The sequence below is a fragment of the Leucopleurus acutus genome, assembly GCF_964270905.1.
Source record: "Leucopleurus acutus genome assembly, chromosome: 2".
Taxonomy (NCBI): domain Eukaryota; kingdom Metazoa; phylum Chordata; class Mammalia; order Artiodactyla; family Delphinidae; genus Leucopleurus; species Leucopleurus acutus.
The window spans coordinates 81,935,000-81,961,379 of record NC_139143.1 but is presented as its reverse complement, the minus strand read 5'-3'; the positions used below and the strand labels follow the sequence as shown (position 1 = coordinate 81,961,379).

Genomic DNA, 26,380 nt, shown 5'->3' with positions numbered 1-26,380 from the left:
ACTACTGAGCCTGCACTCTAGAGCCTGTGAGCCACAACTATTGAGCCCACATGCCGCAACTACTGAAGCCCATGCGCCAAGAGCCCATGCTCCACAACAAGAGAAGCCACCACAGTGAGAAGCCCACACACCACAACGAACAGTAGCGTCCCCGTCCTCCACTCACTGCAACTAGAGAAAGCCTGTGGGCAGCAACGAAGACCCAACGCAGCCAAAAATAAACAAATAAAAAATAAATTAAAAAAAAAAACAGGTATTCAAACAAAAACCTGTACAAAATGTTCGCAGCAGTACTACTTACAATAGCAAAAAAGGTGGAAACCACCCCCAATGTTCACATGAATGTGAACTGATGAATGGATAAGCAAAATGTGGTATATATTATTCACGCACAAAAATGAATGAAGTACTGATACATGCTACAACATGGATGAACCTCAAAAACATGCTAAGTGAAAGAACACAGACAAAAAAAGTCACATACTGGATGGTTCCATTTATATGAAATATCCAAAATAGATAAATCCATGGAGACAGAAAGCAGACTAGTGGTTGCAAGGCGCTGGGAAATGGAGAAATGGGAAGCAACTGCTTACTGGGCACAGGTTTCCTTTTGGGGTAATGAAAATGTTCTGAAATTTGATTTAGGTAGTGGTTGCAGAACACTGTGAATGTACTAAATGCCACCGAATTATACAACTTAAAATAGTTAATTCTGTTACGTGAATTTTACCTCAATTAAAAAAAAAAAACACAGTCGTTTCTAAAGGTTAGTTGCAAGGTGAAATTTGAAACCTTATCAATAAACTTCATACTGTTACTTTAAAATCCATTGTCTATCGTGTACTCTGAATGGCTCTTTTACCCAAGCATGATTTTTTTACATCATGCATTGATCATCTGGAAAATTCTGGTCCACTAGGTCATGCAGATTTCAAATGCTGACACAGTTCATTATAAAATATATATTTTAAAAAATCACATTTGTCAGTACTACCACTAATCTCATCAGAAAAGTACTGATATTTAAGTCCTGGAAGCTGTCAAACTCATGGTTTAATTTTTATTCGAATTTTATCACTGGGCACAAATATAGTCAGTTGCTTTCCCTGAAAAATTTTAAGATATGTCTGCCAAATACCCAAATCTAAAGATCATAGTTCACTGATTATTCTTTTTTTTTTTTTAATTTTTGTAGACTACACCGTGCAGCATGTGGGATCTTAGTTCCCCGACCAGGGATCAAACCCGTGCCCCCTGCATTGGGAGCACAGTCTTAACCACTGGACCACCAGGGAAGTCCCTAATTATTCTTTCACCAAGTAACAAGTAAAATCAATGTTCTATGAAGAAAGCAGCTAGGTAGCTTGTAGCTTGATTACACTTTTCCTTGAGACAACCATTGTAGCTCAACACGTAGCAAAAGTGCTTTATAAGTCCTTCTCATTTTATCACACAAAATATTCAAAACCCATGTTCTGAAAGGCCAAGATTAAATAAAATTCATTTTTACTGCTTCATCAAGAACATCCTTAAGTGAAACTAGATTTTTTTTTTTTTTACCTGCAAGTTTAAACTGTATGGCAATGAAGAATACAATGACTACTAGTACAGTTTGGTGCCACCGCTTTGATTCATACCAAGGCATCAGAGCAGTTTTACTCCCCACTGTTTTTGGATCATCAGTGCAAATGCCAACACAGGGAAAATGGCAAAATAATGCCTTTGTATTACTATGAAATAGCCTTCATCGCAAGACTCCCTGAAAGGGTCTCAGGGATCCACAAGAGTCCACAGATCACACTTCTATTTTTTTGTGTTGGTTTCTACTTTATAACAAAGTGAATCAGCTATACATATACATATATCCCCGAATCTCATCCCTCTTGCGTCTCCCTCCCTCCCTATTCCGCCCCTCTAGGTGGTCACAAAGCACCGAGCTGATCTCCCTGTGCTACGAGGCTGCTTCCCACTAGCTATCGATTTTACATTTAATAGTTGTATATATGTCCATGCCACTCTCTCACTTTGTCCCAGCTTACCCTTCCCCCTCCCCGTGTCCTCAAGTCCATTCTCTAGTAGGTCTGCATCTTTATTCCCGTCCTGCCCCTAGGTTCTTCATAACCTTTTTTTTTTTTTTTAGATTCCATATATATGTGTTAGCATACGGTATTTGTTTTTCTCTTTCTGACTTACTTTACTCTGTATGACAGACTCTAGGTCCATCCACCTCACTACAAATAACTCAATTTCGTTTCTTTTTATGGCTGAGTAATATTCCATTGTATATATGTGCCACATCTTCTTTATCCATTCATCTGTCGATGGACACTTAGGTTGCTTCCATGTCCTGGCTATTGTAAATAGAGCTGCAATGAACATTGTGGTATATGACTCTTTTTGAATTATGGTTTTCTCAGGGCATATGCCCACTAGTGGGATTGCTGGGTCATATGGTAGTTCTATTTGTAGTTTTTTAAGGAACCTCCATACTGTTCTCCACAGTGGCTGTATCAATCTACATTCCCACCAACAGTGCAAGAGGGTTCCCTTTTCTCCACAACCTCTCCAGCATTTATTGTTTGTAGATTGTTTGATGATGGCCATTCTGACTGGTGTGAGGTGATACTTCACTGTAGTTTTGATTTGCATTTCTCTAATGATTAGTGATGTGAGCATCCTTTCATGTGTTTGTTGGCAATCTGTATATCTTCTTTGGAGAAATGTCTATTTAGGTCTTTTGCCCATTTTTGGATTGGGTTGTTTGTTTTTTTGATATTGAGCTGCATGAGCTGCTTGTAAATTTTGGAGATTAATCCTTTGTCACTTGCTTCATTTGTAAATATTTTCTCCCATTCTGAGGGTTGTCTTTTCGTCTTGTTTATGGTTTCCTTTGCTGTGCAAAAGCTTTTAAGTTTCATTAGGTCCCATTTGTTTATTTTTGTTTTTATTTCCATTTCTCTAGAAGGTGGGTCAAAAAGGTAGATCACACTTCTAATACACTTGTTAGAGTAACCTACCAATTCATACTATTTTTCAGGTTTAATGCAAACTCCTTGGCAGCAAATCTCTCCTTTGTACCTCCCTTATTACCCACTACTATGAAATGCCCCAACAGACCATGTAAGCACTGTTATTGCCTAACCAATTCCAAATAGTACTTTCTTTCACCTAACTCGTATCAGCTACGTCAACGGACCTCTTCCCACTATTCCCCAGGCTAAAGAATCCCATTCCTAAAAGCCTGAAATGATTAATTCCTTCTGGTCCATTTAAATCTAGTCTATTTTAATTACTTCCCTTTTGATTTCCAGAACTTGCTTTCTGGTTCACTTTTCTTAAAAAAAAAAAAAAGGACTCTTGATTTAGAACAGGAGTCTGCAAACTTTTTCTGTAAAGGGTCAGACAGTAAATATTTTAGACTTCGTGGGCTAACTTCTCAACTCTGCTGTTGTAAGCAAAAGGGTGTGGCTGTGTTCTAGTAAAACTTTATTTATAAAACCAGGCAGTAGCTGTAGTTTCTGACTCCTGATCTAGACTCTTCCGACATATATGTCAATCAACCCAGTGTAACTCAGAAGATGCCAAAAGTTTAAAAAGGATATAGTTACAGACTGACTAAAGAAACTTATAGGAACACTGAAAACAGTACACACAAACCCAATAGATAGGAATATTAGTAACAGCTGCTAACACTCAATGAGGTCTTATTATTTGCTAAGCACTGTGCTAAAGTGCTTCACAATGCATTACTTCATTTAAGCCCTTTAAAGGAGGGCTTTAATAATTTAAATAATTCTCCTTTTACAGAAGAGAAAACAGAAACAGATAAGGTCTCATAGTTTGTAAGTAGCTAAGCCTGACTCAAACACAGGTCTTTCTTACTGCACGGCCCATGTTCCTAATCATCAGACTATGCTGTCTATATTGTCGTTTTTAAAAAAATAATCCTTTTTTTAAAATAGATTTTATTTATTTATTTATTATTTATTTATTTATGGCTGTGTTGGGTCTTCATTGCCGGGCTTTCTCTAGTTGCAGCAAGCGGGGGCTGCTCTTCGTTGCGGTGTGTGGGCTTCTCATTGCGGTGGCTTCTCTCACTGCAGAGCACAGGCTCTAGGCGCGCAGGCTTCAGTATTTGTGGCTTGCGGGCTCTAGAGCGCAGCCTCAGTAGTTATGATGCACGGGATTAGTTGCTCCGCAGCATGTGGGATCTTCCCGGACCACGGCTCGAACCCATGTCCCCTGCGTTGGCTGGAGGATTCTTAACCACTGCGCCACCATGGAAGCCCCCTATTTTTAGTTTTTTAATCCAAACTGCTAAGGCAGTAATTCTAAATAAAAACAGACTGTCACTGTTTCAACAGTCTCTTCTATTTCATTGAGTTTACTGCACAAACCTTGGCTCACATCCTTGAATGGAAGAGCCTAGGTGACCTTGCCTTAGATGACACACCGTTCTCTTTAATACACAACAAGGATCATAAAGGCTCCTATGCTTAAATGAGACAAGTTAGGATGTGCTGCCTAAAAAGCTCATGAATAGGAGGTAAGCAGCCCACTCCCACTATCACCTTATAAAAAATCAGCACAAATATATTATCTTATTATACTAATATATTTTATAATAATATATATTATAAAGAATTATAATAAATCAGCAGAAAAGTTCTGATATATATCAAAGGAAAGCTGCCAGACATTATTTAAAATATTAGAATGGGGAGATCAGCTCGGTGCTTTGTGACCACCTAGAGGGGTAGGATAGGGAGGGTGGGAGGGAGAAGAAAGAGGGAGGAGATATGGGGATATATGTATATGTATAGCTGATTCACTTTGTTATAAAGCAGAAACTAACACACCATTGTAAAGCAATTACACGCCAATAAAGATGCTAAAAAAATATATAAAACATTAGAATGAAGGAGACAGAGGTGGTTAAAGGGCATATTTTTCACACATCCTTCAAAACTCTTCAGTCACTCCTAAACAGTAACTAGGGCCTATGGGAATTAAGAAAAAAAAAAAAATCTGTCCATTGATAGAATGTGCTAACTTATGCCTCACTGATTTTAACTACCTAACCGTAGATTATCCTTACTAATCTGCTTCCAGGTACAAAGAGAAAAGTTAAAAGTAAAAGACTGCAAAATATTTCTGAAACCTATCAGTCGAATAAGCAAGCATCCTATAGATAGAATTAAAACATAACAATACTATACATATGCACCTGCAAAATGGCTGGTTCCCATGGAGGACATTACAAATAATATTCGGTTGGCCAAAAAGTGCCTTCAGTTTTAAAGTGAAAATAAAAGACACATTTTTCATTTTCACCGAGAACTTTACTGAACGTATTCACCCTTTTGTTCCACTACCTTCTGCCATTTTTCAGGCAACTTCATAATTCTATCTTCCCAAAACTTTTTTTTTCAATTTTTGGCTGCATTGGGTCTTCGTTGCTGTGCGTGGGCTTTCTCTAGTTGCGGCGTGCGGGGGCTACTCTTCTGTGTGGTGCGTGGGTTTCTCATTGCGGTGGCTTCTCTTTTTGCGGAGCACGGGCTCTAGGCATAGGCTTCAGTAGTTGTGGCTTGTGGGCTCAGTAGTTGTGGCTCGCAGGCTCAGCAGTTGTGGCGCATGGGCTTACTTGCTCTGAGACATGTGAGATCTTCCTGGACCAGGAATCGAACCTGTGTCCCCTGCATTGGCAGGCAGATTCTTAACCACTGCACCACCAACGAAGTCCCCCAAAACTTTTCATCTTTTTGAGCAAAGAACTGTTCCAGGTGCCTTTTACAGTCTTCCAGGGAACTGAATTTTTTTCCATTAAGAGAATTTTGTAGGGACTTCCCTGGTGGCACAGTGGTTAAGAATCCGTCTGCCAATGCAGGGGACACGGGTTCGAGCCCTGGTCCGGGAGGATCCCACATGCCGCAGAGCAACTAAGCCCATGCACCACAACTACTGAGCCTGCACTCTAGAGCCCGCGAGCTACAACTACTGAGGCTGCATGCCACAACTACTGAAGCCCGCATGCCTAGAGCCTGTGCTCTGCAACAAGAGAAGCCACCACAATGAGAAGCCTGTGCACCACAATGAAGAGTAGCCCCCGCTCGCCGCAACTAGAGAAAGCCCACACAGCAACGAAGACCTAATGCAGCCAAAAATAAATAAATCAATCAATAAATTTAAAAAAAAAAAGAGAGAGAATTTTGTAAAGACCAAAATAAATGGAAATCCAAAGGTGCAATGTCTGGTAAATACAGTGGATGAATCCGAACTTCCCAGCCAAGCTGTAACAGTTTTTGCCTGGTCATCAAAGAAACATGTGGTCTTGCATTATCTTGATGGAAGAGTATGCGTTTTCTGTTGACTAATTCCGGACACTTTTTGTCGAGTCCTGCTTTCAGTTTGTCTAACTGGGAGCAGTACTTGTTGAAATTAATCGCTGGGTTTTCCGGAAGGAGCTCATAATAGAGGACTCCCTTCCAATCCCACCATATACACACCATCACCTTCTTTGGATGAAGACCAGCCTCTGGTGTGGTTGGTGGTGGTTCCTTTCACTTGCCCCACGATCTCTTCTGTTCCACATTCTTGTACAGTATCCACTTTTCATCGCCCATCACAATTTGTTTTAAAAATGGAACATTTTCATTACGTTTAAGTAGAGAATCGCATGTGGAAATACGGTCAAGAAAGTTTTTTTTCACTTAACTTATGTGGAACCCAAACACCAAAGCAATTAACATAACCAAGCTGGTGTAAATGACTTTCAACGCTTGATTTGGATATTTTGAGTATGTCGGCTATCTCCCGCGTGGTATAACGTTGATTGTTCTCAATTAATATCTCGATTTGATCGCTATCAACTTCAACTGGTCTATCCGACTGTGGAGCATCGTCCAGCGATAAGTCTCCAGTACAAAACTTCGCAAACCATTTTTGACACATTCGATCAGTCACAGCACCTCTCCATACACTGCACAAATCTATTTTTGCATTTCAGTTGCATTTTTACCTTTCTTGAAATAATAAAGCATAATATACTAAAAATGTTGCTTTTTTCTTCCATTTTCAACATTAAAGTGGCTACACAAAAATTCACCAATTTTGATGTCGTTTTTTAAATTCACGTTGATATGACAGCTGTCACATACAATCTAACAAAACTGTTTTGAATGAAGTTGAAGACAACTAAGTGCTACTAGAGCCATCTTACGGAAAAAACTGAGCGAACCTTTTGGCCAACCCAATAGTATAAGAGGATAATATCAACTCAAAAAGGTAATTATTACTTCCAAGAACTAGGGAATCACACAACTTGGAATGAATCTTTATCTAGCCTTTAGGTTTGAGCTAGGCTGGTCTCTGTTGCTGTTTTGTCTTTAGTATTCAACTGACAGAGGAAAAAAATCTCCCTTAATCAAAATGGACATTTGGAAGAGTGAGATCCAGCTACTTGTGGTGGGGAAATAACTGGGGGCAGCCTAGGGAATAAGCAGGCCAGCCACTCTTCTAAGTCCCAACCAGCAACCCTTAAAGAAAGTACAACTTCATATGCACCTCCTCACACTTGTATCAACACTCACATATCAAAGAGAAAAATATACACAGTATATTCAAAGATTGTTGCTTGTGAAAACATGGCAAGAACACAAATTCATGGGCCATAACATAAAGAGTCAAAAAGACTGAATTAAGGAACTTCCTCTTGACTGCAGCATGACAAACCTTATTATAGGATAAACTAGTTCAAAAGTTCTCTCTTACTCTAAACTCTCCCTACCCACTTACTGCACATCAGCATCATTACTCCAAATAGACAGGAGCAAAAATAAACTTACATAAAATGACTGTTAACAGTATGACCTTCTTTTATTCACTAACACACTTTATTTTACATTTCCACTTAACACAAGAGCTGTTTCATATATACGTTAACACACCTAAGAAGCACATAAAGAGAAATTAAGAAACTAGGAAAAAAGGCACCATGGTAAATTAGTGGTAAATTGAAATACAATTTCTAAATGAGCTCTTAATGACCAATTAAAGATACAATCACTCCAACTGAATCCCAAAATCGTAACACTTGCAATGTCTGGAAGCTTAGATCTTTCATTTTTCCTTCCTTTCACATGCTGTTTGACCTTCCCTTTGAACAATCCTAACTCTGCAGCAGATGGCAGGGGGAGACTACTGCATTTCTGTAATACACGAAATAAAACAAAAACAAGAAATAAAGAGAAAAGAGGGAGAGGACTCAAAGGAATAGCTAATAGATAGTATTTGCTCTATTACCTGGCCTTTTGCTTCTCCTTAAGAGCACCTCCCCCAGGACTTCCCTGGTGGTGCAGTGGTGAAGAATCCACCTGCCAATGGAGGGGACACAGGTTCGATCCCTGGTCTGGGAAGATCCCACATGCCGCGAAGCAACTAAGCCCATGCGCCACAACTACTCAGCCTGTGCTCTAGAGCCTGCGAGCCACAACTACTGAAGCCCACGGGCCTAGAGCCCGTGCTCCGCAACTAGAGAAGCCACTGCAATGAGAAGCCCGCGCACCGCAACAAAGAGTAGCCCCCACTTGCTGCAACCAGAGAAAGCCCATGTGCAGCAATGAAGACCCAACACAACCAAAAATAAATAAGTTTCTAAAAGAAAAAAAAAAAGAGCACCTCCCCACCTCACCCCGTACCCTTGGCAATCCTGAATGATTAGAAACAGTCTGGAAAAAAAGAAAAAAGTATCTAACAAATTATAGCTGTTAAATTCAGGAGGCATTTCTCTTCTAGTCACCCCTCTTCCTCAAGCACACACACCTCCGAATCGGGGCAGGAAGAAGAGACTCAGAACAAACTGCTTCACCTCCCAGAAGAGTTATTACTACACTTCACTAGGAACAAGGTCACTACCACCTGGACAGAGAAGCCCTGTCTCATTTTGCCACAACAGAAATATGTGTTTTTTTGTTTTGTTTTTTTTAAATAAAGACAGGAAGGAAAAAAGTGTGTGTATGTATATACATCAAAAGGGTATTTTTCTTGCCCTCCCCCTGTTCCTTGTCCATCAGCACAAGTAAGCAGAGATGACGCAGACTTCCTTATATAATAGCCTGTGATTTCCTAGACTGCAGGCTTTTCCCTTTGTGTTCTGTACACACTTACACATGCGAGTGCGCGCACATTCTCATTGCTTTGCAGCCCCTGGCACGATGCCAGCACTCAGTCAGCTGGTTGACTCCATTCACAGAGCAGCATCGGAGCTGACACAGGAAGGGGGGGTGGGTAGTGAGGATAAGGGGGAGCTAGAACCATCACTGCTACAGACAAAAGAAATTTAAAAAAAGAAAAAGAAGACCTTAGCATAACATTCCTCTCACAGCTTCAGCTTGAAGAAAACTAGAATCCAGAGACCATTATAGCAAAAGGATGAAGTAGAAGGGTTGAGGATCCAAACCAAAAGGAGCTTTGTATGAGAAACAATTATCCTGCAACAAATTTTTAAAAGCAACAGTACTTATTACTTCAACCCCATCAGAAACCTCAGCGTATCACCTTCTACACATAGTGAGGAAAAGGCTGTGAAGAACTGAGTTTCTGCTTTTAGAAAAAGGGGAAATGGGCGGGGGGTGGAGCGGGCAAGACAGTTAAATGTACTTACAGGTATACATTTTTCTGCTCCCTCCTTTAGCTGCCAGGAAAGCTGGAGACAAGAAAGGGGAGGAAACAGAAAAAGGAGGAAAAAAAGGAATAAGAGATGGGTTTAGGTTTGTTTGTTTTGTTTTGTTTTTTTGGGGGGGTTCCCTTTCTCTCTTCTATCGTAAGAGAAGCTCTTTCTATTGCACAGGGGAGGCCTCATACGTGCCAGCCCCCCTGGGAGACCTGCACAAACCCGGTCTCCAAGCGGGCACTGCCCTGCCAATCACATGGCGTACTGTTATATTAAACAAAAGAAACAGGGGGATGCTTACTTTTACCCATGATGCCTAGCGGGGGCAGGAGCGGGGTGGGGGGGATAAAAACCAGCTGTAGCCGGTTTATAACCTCAGGACATGGAATTATCTCTTAATTTTTAAGTCATTTGTGGTACAAAAGTCAGTCTCCCCACCCTAACTATCACCCCCATTATTCTGGACTAGTGCCAAACTTTGCCTTCATTCATGAGAGCCAGTTTCCTCTCAAATCATGATGCTTTAACTGTTTAGTTTCCAAAGCCAACATCCAAGACAGGAAATCACAGCATCAATACCAAACCCCAAATTACCAAAAAATGAAGACATATTGGCAACCAAGCTCCTTTTCTTTATCCCTTATTGCTAGTGCTAGGGAACAGACACTGATAAGACACTAGATAAATTCACTAAAGATTTTTTTCCTGAAGCTGTCTCACAGGTAGTTAGCTCATTTAGCCCTATCAATTCACACCACTCAGGGCAGTTGAATCCACATCTAACAAAAATCATATAGCAAGGTTTCACAGCTAAGTAGTCATAACAGTACATGCAAACTATAAAAATGGCTTAGGCCCTTGTAATATACATTTTACAACAATTTCTCCTAATTAACATTTTTTTGGTTTTAGAACAAATGTCTCCAATCACTTTATAAGGAGTTTGTATTTCCCAAGAGTACTGATTAGGGGTCAGAAAGCGGTGGGAAAGAAATCCAAGACAACCAAAGAGGAGGTAAGGCAGTGTAACTGTTTTGGCGGTCTACTAGCTGGAGGACCTTTACTCTAGGATCTCTGCAAGAAAATAATCTTTATAAACAGTAACAGGGAATGATGGGGGCAGGGGAGAGATTTCCTTACTTTTCAATTGATACCTCTTATCAATATATCACCCAAATACCTGCCTCATTTGGGCCTCTGAAACTCAAATCATAACTGTAGTTATTCCATCAGAATCTCTCACAAGGGACTTCCTTGGTGGTCCAGTGGGTAAGACTCCATGCTCCCAATGCAGGGGGCCCGGGTTCGATCCCTGGTCAGGGAACTAGATCCCACATGCATGCTGCAACTAAGAAGTCCGCATGCCGCAACTAAAAAAAAAAGCAACTAAGACAAATAAATAAACATGTTTAAAATGCCTTAAAAAAAAAAGAATCTCCTACAAAACTCTTGTTTTGCCCAAATATTAAAGCTTCTAGAGTCTAGAGAAGAGAAAAATAATTGACACCCTACCCAAAGATACTAATTTGTAAATAAAAGTTTTCCTGAGCAATCTAATATTAACTTCAATTTTCAGAAAAGGAATACTGAGCTAAATCTGAAATAGGTAGTATTGATCACTGGCATAAGACATTCAATAATTTACAAACTACAAAGGAAAACCCTACATCTACATCTACACCAAGCTAAGCTTCAAGTGGTTGATGTTGTACCACCTCAGTCACAATAAGCTGTACTTAATAGGAGCCCATCAGAGGTCTCCAGATCTAGATACTATCATTTTAGGAGATAAAGGAAAACATGATGTCTGTGATAAATGCGGGAAAGAAAATAATCAATTTTTCTCTTAACACATTTCCACAAGAGACCAACTATGAATTTCAAACTGAAGTTCACTAGTTTCATGTTTAATCAGGGTAGGGAAGACTGTCCATTTTTAACAATCATTCAGAGGTCATGCCCATTTAAACCCATACATTTGACTGCATTTAAACATTGGTCAGCCCGTGTGCCACAACTAGAGAGCCCGCGTGCCGCAATGAAGAGCCCGCATGCTGCAACGAAAGATCCTGCATGCTGCAGTGAAGACCCTGTATGCCGCCACAACTAAGACCTGATGCAGCCAAATAAATAAATAAATATTAAAATAAATAAATTTTTAAAAAAACACTGGTTATCAGTGTTTAAGATAACATAAAAGGCTTAGATACAGTTAAGCTGTCGGGAGTGATTACCTTTAGCAAAGAGTTAATTCTCCAACAGTGTACAGGCTAAGACAGTATACTATGTTTACTACAATGCCTGCCTTTATATTAAACTGATTAGTAGTCCAGAGGTACCAGAGATGCTCTCAAACCAACAGGTATTTTTCCTCAGATCCTCAAAAATTAACAACTATCTGGTAGCCAGTGACCCTGCTCTTTTCAGCTAAATCATCATCATCCAAAACCAAAGGTATTTAATTGTGTAAACTGAAAACTTTAAATTTAGAAATACTCCTTGGTAAATGTTATCCAAGTTGTGATGCTCTGAAGAATATCAAATTCTTTAAGAAAAAGAAAAGATCTAACATTCACTGAGCATTTAATACACTAAATATTTATTTAATCCACGCAACAAACCAGAAAAGTGAGGTCCTTTCCCCGTTTTATAGATATGGAAACTAACTTGGTAAAATTAAGAAATTTGAATGAAGTCGGTCATTCAGCTAACTCATTCAGTAGATGCTGGCTCCAATGTCCACACTTGGTCCACTACAGCATGATGACTTCAGCATTTCTTGGCCAAAACTCAAGAGCCCAGTTCACTATGCTTGCTGTGCCAATCTCCATTCTATGCCACTGGACTAAAGAAAATATCAGCCAAATACAACTGAAGTAAAAAATACAAACTCTTTGATTTCTAATCCTAGAAGACTTCATCCAGGACTTCTTCTGAAAGGCTAATAAACATATACAATCTAGATATGTACAAAAGACATCTGATAGATAAACATCTGGGAAGGTCAAATTATAAAGGGTAATAATCATCGTGAGGAAAAAGGTGATTATCTATCAGGAAACAAGATTCAAATTAATTATAACTAAAAGCTCGAAGGTACTCCTAAAAGACAAATACGAACTTCAGAGAATCAAATACTTTTTTAAAAACCTCAGCAATATCAGAAACAAATTTACAAAAACTATTTAGTTCCCCATCTCTGCTCTTTACAAATTTTATAAGTAATTTGCTAAATTTTTTGTGCCAGTTTTTTTTGGCGGTACGCGGGCCTCTCACTGTTGTGGCCTCTCCCATTGCAGAGCACAGGCTCCGGACGCGCAGGCTCAGCGGCCATGGCTCACGGGCCTAGCCGCTCGGCGGCATGTGGGATCTTCCCAGACTGGGGCACGAACCTGTGTCCCCTGCATCGGCAGGCGGACTCTCAACCACTGTGCCACCAGGGAAGCCCTGTGCCAGTTTTGATATAATATCATTGGGCTCAGAGAACAAATGGATCAAAATTAGAACCACTGCTAAGGTTAAAAAATAAGATCTAGTTTTTCTTTTTTTACCCCCACCCACCATAAAGATCTATTTTTTTAAAAAAGCCAACTTAAAAATTTTAACATACACCTAAGATTATTTTGTATAAAATTCACAAGCTATTTATTGGTGTCAAAAGCAAACAAAAAAACAAAACAAACAAAACCCCCCAAAACCAAGCTAAAGTTAAAAATCCCAAGCTAAAAACCCAAGCTGCATAGCTGTTAGTCCTCTCCTGCAAACTCCTTATAGTTCTGTTTTCAGCGGGTCTAGTCTATTTGGAGAAATCAGCTCATGATTTCGAAATTACTACTATTACAGTAACAATCAGATCAAAGAAGAGTAGAACCCCATTCATATGATCAATAAGCTTCCATTTTTTCATTAAGTGTAGATAAGCTCAACTAATCAAAATGAGAAGTTAATTCTTAAGGCATGGGAGTTCTTCTCCACATATTTAGAAACAGTACATGCAATCAAGCAGTACTACAAAGAAAACCATTTTGCTGTCCCAAGCTTGATGCACAAATTGGGAATTACTTCCAGAATAATGCACTGATTTAGTCTTTAAAAACAGGTGATTTATGCTCATTAAGTAAAACAGAATAATTCCTATTTTAATGGGGAAAAAAATCAGTCTTCAATTACTTCAGAGTGATAAATTAGTGATTGATGATACTGAAGTATCTACCACTAATTGGGAGGATGTATTTATTAAAAACTTGGTTAAAGCAATAAAAACTAACTACACTGATACAGCAGAATATGGACTGGGTCTTCTTACACAGGTACTAAAGAAAATGAGAACAAGATTTCCTGTTCTGAGATAGTATCTAAATTAAGGAGTACTGTTTTTTTTTTTTCAAAGTAGTATTCCTCAATGTGTTCCGTCCTGGGTTTATAGGAAATAAAATTGTTGTAGAGGGAACTCACTGGTGGTCCAGCGATTAGGACTGGGTGCTTTCACTACCAGGTCCCAGGTTCAATCCCTGGTCGGGGAACTAAGATCCTGCAAGCCACGTGGTGAGGCCATAAAAAAAAAAAAATTGTAGAGACGACAAACATCTCTACTGTTCAAGTTCTGCAAATAACAAAAAGTTACTCTTATACCCTACTCTCAGTGACTTAATCAGCATATAGAAGAAGCAAATTACATCCACTATTTCATCTCTCATGAGACATAAAATGTTCCTAGACCAGTCTTTTCTATGAGGATGGTTTACCCTCCCAAGGGCACTGGGGAATTTCACTGTCTATCCCTAGGAAAAAGAAACATGAAAATCATCTAGAGCATTAAGTTAGTATTTAACAACTACAAAATAATAATTCTCTTCCAAAAAACAAAGCAATTCCAGGGGGATCCACAAGGTATCTAACTAGTATAGTCTCAGGGACTTCCCTGATGGCGCAGTGGTTAAGAATCCACCTGCCAATGCAGGGGACACAGGTTTGAGCCCTGATCCGGGAAGATCCCATGCGCCATGGAGCAACTAAGCCCGTGTGCCACAACTATTGAGCCTGCGCTCTAGAGTCCGCAAGCCACAACTACTGAGTCTGTGTGCCACAACTACTAAAGCCCACGCGCCTGGAGCCCATGCTCTGCAACAGAAGCCACCGCAATGAGAAGCCCACGCACCGCAACGAAGGGTTGCCCCTGCTCACCGCAACTAGACAAAGCCCGTGCGCAGCAACAAAGACCCAATGCAGCCATTAATTAATTAATTAATTAAATTTTAAATAAATAAATAAATAAATAAATACTATAGTCTCAAATCCCTAACTTATTCTCATCCTTTTATCAGCAGCATGCTATTGATTCCTAGGGACCAGGCCTAAGAACATCTCCTTTCTTAATACTTGACTGCTGTTTTCATTCTCTCCTATTCCCTGTACCTTTATAGGGGTGCCAAGTTCTTTTCAGACAAGTTACATTTAAATGTTCACACACATCTGACAATAAAAATGCAACTCAAGGGACTTCCCTGGCAGACCAGTGGTTAAGACTCCACACTTCCACTGCAGGGGGCATAGGTTCCATCCCTGGTCAGGGAACTAAGATTCCGCATGCCACGTGGCACAGCCAAAAAACTAAAATAAACAAACAGACGAACAAAAATTTCAACCCAAACATCCTAAACACCTGTCATCAACTATGTGCCACAGAGAAAAGACATGTTTTACTAGTCAAATTAACATTTTGCCATAGATTTTCTAAGCACATGGATTCTTTTTGACTAGGTATCCACCAGTGTCTCTCCCTCTCTAGTTTTCAAAGGGTAGAGCTCCTAGTCTATGAGCAGCTTTGCTTAAAGCTTCAGATATTTTACTCTGCATTAAGCTTCTCATCTTTCGCTTCTGTTGTAAAGACTGCTCTTAGCTTTATCACTAAATCACAGACAATGCCTATAACGCATATATTATATATACACACACGCGCGCACGCACACACACACAGAGCTACCCTCTATATGCTCATGTTCCACTCAATCTCTGATTTTAAAAGAGCCTCCAGGGACTTCCCTGGTGGTCCAGTGGTTAAGACTGAGCTCCCAATGCAGGGGGCCTGGGTTCAGTCCCTGGTCGGGGAACTAGATCCCTGCATGCTGCAACTAAGAGTCCACATGCCGCAACTACAAGATCCTGCACGCCACAATGAAGATCCCTCGTGCCACAACTAAGACCTGGCGCAGCCAAATAAATAGACATTAAAAAAAAAAAAAAGAGCCTCCAACAAGAAAGAATCTAAGATAAAATAAATTATCACAGCTACACGACTTCCATAAACTTTAAAAATCTATCCTCTACTTTAATAATTACCACACTGAATTCCTCTGCTCAACAGGCTATGCTAGAACTAGATCTAACTATCCATTAATGATCAGAGATGGAGAAATTGCTTTGGAATCTAACCTACTGTCCTGACTGGGCAAGTTAAGAATTCACTTCAATCTGTGACAATCTTGGTACACTTATGAGACAACCAGTTACTAGAATTTCAGGACAACCACCTCATATAACACTAATGAGATAAATGGAGGCCAACATAAAAGGAAAGATTTGGAAAGAGAAAAGTGGTAAATGTCTGATTGTCAAATTTAAATATCTTCAAAGTATGTTCTCTATATTTTCAACATTAAAATTAACAACCTCAGTAATAGTGGCACTTTGGGCCAGATAATTCTTTGTTCTAGGGTCTGTCCTGTGCACTGTAGGATGCTTACTCTGGCCTCTACACACTAGACGCCAGTAGTAGTACCACCACCACCAGTTTTGAGAACCAAAAATGTCCCCATACACAGCCAAATGTCCTGTAGGGGGCAAAATCCTTCCCAGTTAAGAACCATTAGATTAGAGTGAACACCACCAACATGATTTTACTCTCAAAGAGGTCTGTGGCTAGTGTTACCAACAACCTCAACCCTGAAGTTTAACACAAATACTATCAGAGGAAGTAAGAAAAGTAATAGTGTCAAATACCTTTAGGGGTGGGGAAGGATAATGACTAGGAGGGAGCATGAAAAAGGCTCCTGGGTGGAGGTAATCTTCTATATCTCTATCTAGGTGGTCACCTTACAAAACATTTTCTGTATTTATACTACACCTCAATTAAAAAAAAAAGTTTACCAAAAAAACCCAAAACAAAACAGAGGGACTTCCCTGGTGGCGCAGTGGTTAAGAATACGCCTGCCGGGCTTCCCTGGTGGCGCAGTGGTTGAGAGTCCGCCTGCTGATGCAGGGGACACGGGTTCGTGCCCCAGTCCGGGAAGATCCCACATGCTACGGAGCAGCTGGGCCCGTGAGCCATGGCCGCTGAGCCTGCGCGACCGGAGCCTGCGCTCTGCAACGGAAGAGGCCACAGCAGTGAGAGGCCCGCGTACCGCAAAAAAAAAAAAAGAATACGCGTGCCAATGCAGGGGACATAGGTCTGATCCCTGGTCTGGGAAGATCCCACATGCCATGGAGCAACTAAGCCCGTGCACCACAACTACTGAACCTGCACTCTAGAGCCCACGAGCCACAACTACTGAGCCTGTGCGCTGCAACTACTGAAGCCCGCACGCTCTAGAGCCTGCGTGCTGCAACTACTGAAGCCTGCGTGCAACAAAGAATTATCTGGCCCAAAGTGTCACTATTACTGAGGTTGTCAATTTTAATGTTGAAAATACAGAGAGCATATTTTAAAGAGCCCATGCTCCGTAACAAGAGAGGCCACCACAATGAGAAGCCCGCACATCGCAACGAAGAATAGCCCCCGCTCGCCATAACCAGAGAAAGCCCGCACACAGCAATAAAGAACCAACGCAGCCAAAAAAATAATAATAAAATAAATAAATTAAAAAAAAAACTGATAGGCAAGAAGCTTGATAGTATTTCCTTGCTTCAGTGCTGCTAGAAATCAGGTGCAAAAGGTACAGAACCAAGACATCTGAGGAGCAGGGAGATGAGTACCTAAATATTTCTTGATGATGCAATGATTTACTCTTGAATTCAAGAGAGTTGACAGTATTCAGGTCCTTCCTTTAGCACACAGCTCCAATTACTCATTCTTTTTTACCTACAAAGCTTTCTAAGATTGATAATCACATCTGAGATTAGGGTCATATATATCCTGTTCACTGAGACTTTCATACCTTTGATTTTGGAAGTTAAGAATGGCCCTTCAGGGCTTCCCTGGTGGCACAGTGGTTGAGAGTCTGCCTGCCGATGCAGGGGACACGGGTTCGTGCCCTGGTCCGGGAGGATTCCACCTGTCGCGGAGCGGCTGGGCCCATGAGCCATGGCCGCTGAGCCTGCGCATCCGCAGCCTCTGCTCTGCAGCAGGAGAGGCCACAACGGTGAGAGGCCCGCGTACCGCAAAAAAAAAAAAAAAAAAAAGAATGGTCCTTCAAAAACCCCTCTAACAAGAAAATCTCTAAGTAGCATTAAAGAGGTCTGCATGAGATCAGGTATGAAATATATTGGCTCCTAACACTAAGACAGTTTGCTTATCCCCAAGCAAAAACCCCACTCAAACAGGAACTGGATTCTCTACTCCAACAAGTAGGGCAGATAAAGGGGATAATCTGAAACAAAAAGGAAAGTAGGAGGGATCATAAAAACTGAACAGCTTGTGAACCTGTAAGAGTGGACCGGAATATTTTCAGACCAAGAAAGCAATTCCTAATACTGACTGAAATATTAACTACAGAGAAGTTTAGAAGATCTTCCTATATCCTACTTGTACATCCATAAATTTCTTAGAAAAAAAAAATGTCATCAGACCAGATATTTTATGCTTTATTGCTTTTTATATCCAAGGCAACAGTATTAAGATCCCTTTTTGAAGGGTCTTTTAAAAAAGAAAAATTCATTAACCAAACATTTCCAGTTGAATAAAAAATACTGTAGCTATGGCTTTGAAAACTAAAACAATATCGCTTAAAACACTTTTTATAAGGAAGAAAAAATGAAGAGCACTGATTTTATTTTTCCGTTTCTTCTAATATAATGAGAGCAGAACAGTCTTATGTAACCTGGGGAGAATGTGAACAAGACAGTCACCTCAAATAGGATTACTTGACTTTTAGCACTGAATGTCTCAGACTACCCAATGGAGTGCAAGGGAAAGATTAACGTTTCTCAGGGAAATAAGTCATGACATTTTTACAAATAATCAAAATTACATCATGTTGCCCTGAAGTGGAAGTACCTGCATAAGAAAAATTTCTTCTGTAGGGACCTAGCACTATGTCTTTAAAAAACACCAACTATACTGCAATGGATTCAAAACACCACTACTGCTATATAGGTTAAGTTCCCAAAACTAAACACTTGGCCAAAGTTTAATACACCTAAATGTAAAAGAAGGATTACTGAAAGAGATGTCCCTACTTCAGTGACTTTGTATGTTTGCATATTCAAATATTACATTCCTTTAAAATGCTGCTGCTCTACTGAAAATTGTCGGAAATAATAAACAATAAGCTACCAAAACACCAATCCCAAAGCTCTGGTAGGTATTTAAAACTGTCAAATATCCAAGGTCATCAGGAACTTTAATAATAAGCAAGTTAAGGAGTGATTCAAAGGGGGAAAATACATTAGACTTAGACTTACTCAAGAAGATGAGACTACTACTGGGCAACCTTTTTTTTTTAATTTTAAAATATTTATTTATCTATTTATTTATTTAGGTTGTGCTGGGTCTTAGCTGCAGCACGTGGGGTTGCAGCATGCGGGGTATTTGTTGTGCCATGAGGGCTCTTTAGTTGCAGCATGCGGACCTCTTAGTTGCGGCATGCAAACTCTTAGTTGAAGCACGCAAACTCTTAGTTGCAGCACACGTGTGGGATCTAGTTCCCTAACAAGGGCCCCCTGCATTGGGAGCACCGAGTCTTACTCACTGGACCACCAGGGAAGTCCCTGGGCAACCATTTTTAAAACTTCCATGAAAGTCAACATCCGGCTGACTTTTCTTTGATTTGTATGTTCTTTCAAAAAACACAATCTGGGGATAACTACCTCCAACTTATTACAAGTATTCACCAAATAGCAGCTCATCTGCCCAGTTATATCACCATTATTCTAGGAAAAGAATTCATCTATACCACAGATTGGCCTTTTTCTGTAGAGGGCCAGACAGTAAATATTTTAGGCTTTGAGGGCCTTATCCTTCTTTTTTTTGCGGTACGCAGGCCTCTCACCTGCAAAAAAAAAGCAAAAAAAACAAAACTGAAGCTAAGTATTCCAATCCTATTTCTCTCTTCCTTTCCCCAAAGGTAACCACTACACTGAATTTGTTTGTTTTTGTTTTTTTTCTTGCGGTACACGGGTCTCTCACTGTTGTGGCCTCTCCCGTTGCGGAGCACAAGCTCCAGACGTGCAGGCTCAGCGGCCATGGCTCATGGGCCCAACCGCTCCGCGACATGTGGGATCTTCCCGGACCGGGACACGAACCCGTGTCCCCTGCATCGGCAGGCGGACTCTCAACCACTGCGCCACCAGGGAAGCCCTGTGGGTTTTTTTAGTACTTTTACTTTATGTGTGCAGGTATAACTACATAAAACATATCATTTTTCAAGTTTAAAATTTTTATGGGATTATATAATATACATTTGTATATCACTTTGCAACTTACTTTTTTAACATTACCTTTGATAATTCATCCAGGTTGATACATGTAACTAGTTCATTCATCTTATATGGTATACAGAATGCCAACTATGGGATATCACAATTTAGTTTTCTACTTCCTGTTCACTCAACAAATTAATTACATAGTATATGGCAGGAATTGTTTTAGGTGCAAGGGCTACAACAGTGAATAAGGCAAAATTCTTCTCTCCATGGAGTTTACTCTGATAGACACTAGCACTTGCTCTTTACTGATATTACCTCTTTAAAAGTGAAGTCTCAAAAGTGACCCTAACCTAATTTTATCCAAAGCATAAAAGAAAGTGAAAAGAAAAAAAGCCATCAATTTTACTTAGTAAATGGAAGAGAAATCCTTTCTCCTTCATTAAGGTTTGTTTAAAGATATTTCTTGCTAAGCTAAAAGAGATAAAAGAAAACTTCAAGAATAAATTTCACCCCAAATATCAAAATCTTTAAGCTTCCAACATTTTAAAATTAGAACCCAGGGCTTCCCTGGTGGTGCAGTGATTAAGAATCGCCTGCCAATGCAGGGGACACGGGTTCGAGCCCTGGTCTAGGAAGATCCCACATGCTGCGGAGCAACTAAGCCTGAGCGTCACAACGACTGAGCCTGCGCTCTAGAGCGCTCGAGCCACAACTACTGAAGCCTGTGCACCTAAAGCCCGTGCTGCACAACAAGAGAAGCCACCGCAAGGAGAAGCCCACACACTGCAACGAAGAGTAGCCCCTGCTCACCGCAACTAGAGAAAGCCCGCACGCAGCAACGAAGAGCCAAAACAGCCAAAAATAAATAAATAAAATAAATGTATTAAAAAAAAAATGGAACCCCATTCACAGTTGCCTTCATTTAGACTTACACTACAAACAGGGAGTACTCATGATAAGACATCTGGAGCTTCCAGTTTCTGTTCCTCTTCATTTCCCAAAACCAGTGTCAAGCAATAAGGAAGATAAAGATCAGCAGTGGGTCTAAATCTTTTGGTCAACAGAAGGAAATATTATAGTAATCCAAAACTTAATAGAACTGATATTAACAGGCCTAAAAGACAAGTTTTGCTCCTTGGAAATAAAATGACAGACTTCCTGAGTAGGAATTAAACAAGACATCACCACCAACAATAATAAATTAATGAAACAGTCTCCAATGCTCTTTTAATTCCAAAGGAGATGGTAACTTTGAACACATCTCATACCCTTGAATTAGTCAAATTTCCTATCACTGCTTAAGGATGTGTACGAAAACTAAGTTTGTTTCATTTTACTGCTGCCAGTAGGCCATTAATGTGGGATAAAATAAAGAATGTATGTAGGGTGATGGTACCACCAAAGGTAATCCCCTACTCTGGGCAAGTGAAGGCCTACTAATAAGTTCTAAGTTCACTAAACAAAATTTAAATCTATTGAATAGAACGAATCACTTCACCCTAAAAACAGAGAAATGCGATGAAGAAGAAGATAAATAACTGAACAATGAGCAGAAAACTAGTTGGAAAGGAAATGAGTCGTAAAAGGCATTTGGTCTTATTTGTCTTAACATCCCCATTCCCTAAAAACCATATAACCCTGCTGATTTAGCAGTGTTTGGCTTTCTGCCTCTGCCTACTGGGAGTTTAACAAGAACTCCAGTAAGGAGTTTCCATGAGAACAGTCAGCTGGGAACTATATATGCTCCTTATTCCTGAAGTCGTCCTGATTTTAAAAGATTGTGGTGACAAGAAATCAACTTGTCAAAACTTTTACATTTAGACTGACAATTGAGAGGTTTGAAGGACATTTCAAAAAAGTAAAATTTGCTTCTAAAATGCATACTCCTCTTCCCAACAACTGGCTACAGTTACATGGCCAATAATCAAAATCCAAAGATATCTGCATTTAAGGAAGGAAATTCTAATAAGGCACAAAAGTGCTTTCAAAGGCACTTGAAGACAGTACTCATCACTGTCCAGCCACACTACTTCCCTCAAATTTAGATTTAAATTGAGTTGTTTTAGAAACTCTCATAGCCTGTTGGTGTGAATATATTAAATATAAATACAAATTATTGGAAGATAATTTAGTATCTAACAAAATTTTAAATGTGCATGCCCTTTGGTCTAGTAATTGTATGTCTAGGAATTTTACCTACAGATATACTAAAATGTATAAAGATGTATGTAAGATGTTTCACTGGAACCCTGGTTATGACAGTATTCCCACACACTGGAAACACCCTAAATGTTCCTCAGAGGGGACAGATTAAGTACAAATTAAAATATATCCATACAATGAAATATTGCACAGCCACTAAAACAATGACAAACATTGTATAATACACACATACACACGAAGAGTACAGCATAATGCTCAACAATTTTTTTTTTTTTTTTTTTTGCGGCACACAGGCCTCTCACTGTTGTGGCCTCTCCCGTTGCAGAGCACAGGCTCCGGACGCACAGGCTCAGCGGCCACGGCTCACGGGCCTAGCCGCTCCGCGGCACGTGGAATTTTCCCGGACCGGGGCACGAACCTGTGTCCCCTGCATCGGCAGTCAGACTCTCAACCACTGCGCCACCAGGGAAGCCCCAATACTCAAGAATTTAAGCGTAACAGTCAAACTTCCTGATTTTGTGTCCCAGCTCTTTTACTGACTAGGTATGTGACCTTAGGCAAATCACTTAAGCTCTCTGCGCCTCAGTTTTTTTAATCTGTAAAATGGGAATGATGACAGCGTCTATCTTTAGAGTATTGTGAGGATTAAACAAGTTAATTAATGTGAAGTGCTTAAAATAGTGCCTGCACATAGAAAAGCCCAGTAAATGTTAGTTATTCCTAAAAACATATCCAAGGGAACTCCCTGGTGGTCCAGTGGTTAGGACTTGGAGCTTTCAGTGCCGTGGGCATGGGTTCAATCCCTGGTTGGGGAACTAAGATCCTGCAAGCCGCACAGTGCAGCCAGAAAAAACAAAAACAAAGAAACCACATATCCAAGGTATTAAATGGACATGGGCAAACAATTACAATGGCTAAAACTAAAACAACAGAAGTTGGGAAAGACACAGATAGATGGAATAAAGAGAGGTTTTGAAAATAGAATTTTCAGGATTTGGTAAGCTTAACTCACACTCTGACCCAAGTTGTAAAAGGTGCTGATATGTTGTTCCTCTTATGCTGGTTACTTAATTTATAAATACATTGTATCTAGTATTGCAGTTATTTTAATACCTGTCTTCTCTTCTGTACTATGTATCTTCTTGAGGACTGAGGCTGTATCATTTATCTTTACATACTCTACAACACCTATGTGTATGTCTTTTACACAGTAGGTGTACAATAAACACCTAATACCTACGAATGTTCATATGAATATATGAATGGTCAGGCTTTTTCAGTTCCCCACAACCAGCCGATTTAAGTGGTTACAAAGTAAACAGAGCTCCACGGAAAAGAGACCCAAGTTTTCTCTTTAACTGTCATTTTCCTAAACCAAACCAGTCTAGGAGAGAGAAAACCACCTGGGGTCTATACTCCAGGAAATGGAAAAATAACCCTGTTATCACTGATCAGGGCCTAGGATTTTCTGACATAATTTGGGATTTAGGATTACCGATGAAATTACAAAACAGACTTTATGAACTACGTAATCAGCATTCCTACAATAAGTTTAATAACCTAGCAGTACTCGAATTATGTTTACTCAATGCTGACTAAGAGAATAATAGCAATGAAAGTTATTAAAGAGCAAGACCTGCAGGCAATAGGAAAGGTATACAGCCATAAAGTCGAATATTCTTTCCCAACGAAGTTCTGGTATCCATGAAAAGATTTTCACCCTTAAAATTTTCATTTAAAGAATAAGTAAATTCTCTACATATAGATTTGAAAAAAATCTCCTATGTTATTAAATGAAAAAAAGCAAGACGTGGAAAACTATGCCATCTTTTGCGTAAAAAGAAAAACTAAAAATAAATTCACATTTGCTTGCATATATATAAAAAACTCTGAAATGATAGAAAAGAAAGGAATAACAATGATGGGGCTTAAAACTAAGCAGGTGAGGGCTTCCCTGGTGGTGCAGTGGTTGAGAGTCCGCCTGCCGATGCAGGGGACACGGGTTCGTGCCCCAGTCCGGGAAGATCCCACATGCCGCGGAGCGGCTAGGCCCGTGAGCCATGGCCGCTGAGCCTGCACGTCCGGAGCCTGTGCTCCGCAACGGGAGAGGCCACAACAGTGAGAGGTCCACATACAGCAAAAACAAACAAACAAACAAACAAAAAAACTAAGCAGGTGAGAAACAATGATGAAAAACTTTTCACTGTGTATCTTGATTTTTTTTTAAATTTGAACCAAACTTTTAACAATAAATAAAATGTTCCAACCATAACAAACAAATTCATTTACAAGAACGAAAGCTATTTGGAGTAACCTTGTTTCTAATACCATAGAGAAAAATACTGTGATCCAAGGAGCTAGGTGAAATTAAAACTCTCCGTGATAGGAATCAGCTGCCATATTATAGTAACAGCATCCCATTCAGTTTAGTTTTATACTGTTTGGCCCAAAATAAAAAAGAATGTGAACAGAAAAACCCAGTCTAAAATTCTGGCATCTCAAGGGATCCCAAATAGCCAAAACAATCTTGAAAAAGAAGAGGAGTCAGAGGACTTACACCTCTTGACTTCAAAATTTACTACAAAGCTAGAGTAACTGAAACAGTGTGGTACTGGCATAAAGACAGACATACAGATGAATGGAACAGAACAGAGACTCCAGAAATAAAGCCTTGCATATATGGTCAAATGATTATCAACAAGGGTGTCAAGGCCATTCAATGGAGAAGGGACTGTCTTTTCAACAAATGGTGCTGGAAAAACTGGATATCCACATGCCAAACAATAAAACTGGACCCTTACCTTAGAGCATATACAAACATTAACTCAAAATGGGTCAAAGACCTAAATGTAAGAACTAAAAGTATAAAACTCTTAGAAGGAAACAGAGGAGGAAAAAGCTCATGACATTGGAGTTGGCAAAAATTTCTTAATACAACACAAAAAATAGGCAACAAAAGAAAAAGCAAACTGGATCTCATCAAAATTAAAAATTTTGGGGACTTCCCTGGTGGTCCAGTGGTTAAGACTCCGTGCTCCCAATGCAGGGTGCCCAGGTTCGATCCCTGGTGAGGGAACTAGATCCCGCATGCCGCAACTGAAAGATTCCGCATGCCGCAACTAAGACCCGGTGCAGCCAAATAAACAATTTTTTAAAAAATTAAAAATTTTTGTGCATCAAAGGACACTATCAACAGAGTAAAAGAATAACCCACAAAATGGGAGAAAACATTTGCAAATCATATATCTGATACAGGATTAATATCTAGTATAAGGAACTCCTACCACTCAACAACAAGAAAACAAACAACCCAATTAAAAAATGGGCAAGGCCTTGAATAGACACTTCTCTACAGAAGATATACGAATGACCAATAAGCACATAAAAAGATGCTCAAAATCACTAATCATTAGAGAAATGCAAATCAAAACAATGAGATACCACTCCATAGCAATTAGGATGGCTTTTATAAAAACAAAAATTAAAAAAAAAAAGAAAGAAAATAGCCAAGTGTTGGTAATAAGAACATAGAGAAATTGGAATCCTCGTACACTGCTGATGGGAATGTAAATGATATAGTCACTGTAGAAAACAGTATGACAGTTCCTCAAAAAATTAAACATAGAATTGCCATATGATCCAGCAATTCCAATTCTGGGTATACACCCAAAAGAATTGAAAGCAGGGACTCAAACAGATGTCTGTACACTCATGTTCACTGCAGCATCATACACAATAGCCAAAAGGTGGAAACAACCGAAATGTCCGTTGACAGATGAACAAATAAACAAAACGCGGTAAAGTGTGTGTGTACACACACACACACACACACACACACACACACACACACATAATGGAATATTAGTCAGCCTTAAAAAGGAATGAAATTCTGACACACGCTACAACATGGATGAACCTTGAAGGCATTATGCTAAAATGAAATGAGCCAAACACAAAAGGACA

At 39.8% G+C, this 26,380-nt stretch overlaps 1 protein-coding gene across 2 annotated transcripts in view; it reads right to left on the bottom strand.

Annotated features, from left to right (window-relative positions):
* Window positions 1-26,380, bottom strand: part of GATAD2B (GATA zinc finger domain containing 2B) — an 80,271-nt gene that overhangs the window by 42,888 nt on the left and 11,003 nt on the right. The window lies entirely within an intron of this gene.